Source organism: Tasmannia lanceolata, unplaced genomic scaffold (assembly GCF_043159265.1).
Source record: "Tasmannia lanceolata isolate RefF3 unplaced genomic scaffold, GAP_Taslan_0.1 ptg000322l, whole genome shotgun sequence".
NCBI lineage: Eukaryota > Viridiplantae > Streptophyta > Magnoliopsida > Canellales > Winteraceae > Tasmannia > Tasmannia lanceolata.
Window position 1 is genome coordinate 1 of NW_027518997.1, and position 2,500 is coordinate 2,500.

The following is a 2,500-nucleotide window of genomic DNA, read 5'->3' on the forward strand; positions in this document are numbered from 1 at the left end:
ACAGATATGTGCGCATCACATATAGTATAACTAGGGATGAAAAAAAAAAAAGGGTTCCAATTTATATCTCAGTCTATTTATATATCGTCATGTTACATTTAATAAATCAAATCAAAAAACTTAAGAACCCATACATTTTACCCTTACCTAATTTAAGAAAACAATAATATAAAATTTTTTCGATTAATTGATCAAACTCGAGAATGGAGTACCCATAATTTAAATTCAAATGAGATCATGTAGTTAATCTCTTAAACGATACATTACTTGATAAAGGTCATTTTAGTAATTTATTATTTCAGCTCTATGCGAAATGACGAGTATCGTAGGATTTTCCATAAAATATGTTTGTTTTATTTGACTAGAAGCCAATCAATCAGTTCCAGAATGAATTAGTCAATGACTCCAAATAAACTAACTAAAATAACTAGGTGTTATTTTATTAGGTCGAGTTATTGGTGGATCCTATAATTCATATCAGAATCAAGTACTATTTTGGTGTAATTCTTTTTCCTTATTACTATATGGATATAAATCACCGTAATAGTGGAATGATTGAAAATCTCATATTCTGTATCTCAATAAATATCTTAGTTAATCACTAGGTAGTCATTTTTAAGCAGTAACTTGGTTATTTGAACAATTGTAACTTCTTGATTTGAATTTTTCAAATATCTGGGAAAGAATCAGAATAATGAAGAATTCAAAATAATATTTGAGTTTTTATATCTTGATTTTTTTATTTATTTGATTATTGCTCTTTACAAAAAAGATAAGAGCTGGTGAATCGGAAAAATTAATAAGAATAAAAAAAAAAAGTTTGATTTGATTATGCAACCCATATATCAATATGCATGGATCATACCTTTCGTTCCACTTCCAGTTACTATGTCAATAGGATTGGGACTTCTGCTTGTTCCGACCGCAACAAAAAATCTTCGTCGTATGTGGGCTTTTCCCAGTGTTTCATTGCTAAGTATAGTTATGGTTTTTTCGGCCGATCTGTCTGTTCAACAAATAGATGGCAGTTCCATCTATCAATATCTATGGTCTTGGACCATCAATAATGATTTTTCCTTAGAGTTCGGACACTTGATCGACCCACTTACTTCTATTATGTCAATACTAATCACTACTGTCGGAATCATGGTTCTTATTTATAGTGACAAGTATATGTCTCATGATCAAGGATATTTGAGATTTTTTGCTTATATGAGTTTTTCCAATACTTCCATGTTGGGATTAGTTACTAGTTCCAATTTGATACAAATTTATATTTTTTGGGAACTCGTGGGAATGTGTTCGTATCTATTAATAGGTTTTTGGTTCACACGACCAATCGCAGCAAATGCCTGTCAAAAAGCATTTGTAACTAATCGTGTAGGGGATTTTGGTTTATTATTAGGAATCTTAGGTCTTTATTGGATAACAGGTAGTTTCGAATTTCGGGATTTGTTCGAAATCTTCAATAACTTGATGCATAATAATGGAGTTAATTCTTTATTTGCTACTCTGTGTGCTTCCCTATTATTCGCTGGTGCAATTGCTAAATCTGCGCAATTTCCCCTTCATGTATGGTTACCTGATGCCATGGAGGGACCCACCCCTATTTCGGCTCTTATACATGCTGCTACTATGGTAGCAGCGGGAATTTTTCTTGTCGCTCGACTTATGCCTCTTTTCACAGTTATACCTTACATAATGAATCTCATTTCTTTGATAGGTATAATAACGGTACTATTAGGAGCTACTTTGGCTCTTGCTCAAAGAGACATTAAGAGAAGCTTAGCTTATTCAACAATGTCTCAATTGGGTTATATTATGTTAGCTCCAGGGATGGGTTCTTATCGAGCTGCTTTATTCCATTTAATTTCTCATGCCTATTCGAAAGCATTATTGTTTTTGGGCACCGGATCCATTATTCATTCAATGGAACCCATTGTTGGATATTCTCCAGATAAGAGTCAGAACATGGTTCTTATGGGTGGTTTAAGAAAATATGTACCAATTACCAAAATGACTTTTTTATTAGGTACACTTTCTCTTTGTGGTATTCCACCTCTTGCTTGTTTTTGGTCCAAAGATGAAATTCTTAATGATAGTTGGTTGTATTCACCGATTTTCGCGATAATAGCTTGTGCTACGGCGGGATTAACTGCATTTTATATGTTTCGGACATATTTACTTACTTTTGAGGGGTATTTATATGCGCATTTTCAAAATTACAGTGGCACTCAAAATAGCTCGTTTTATTCAATATCTATATGGGGAAAAGAAGAATCAAAACTGGTTAACAGAAATTTGCTTTTATCAAAAATAAATAAGAATGAAAAGGTTTCTTTTTTTTCGAAGACGACATATAAAATTGATGGGAATGTACGAAATCTAATGCGATCCTCTAGTACTCATTTTGACAATAAAGATACTTCCATGTATCCTCATGAATCAGATAATACAATGCTATTGCCTCTACTTGTGTTGGTCCTATTTACTTTGTTCG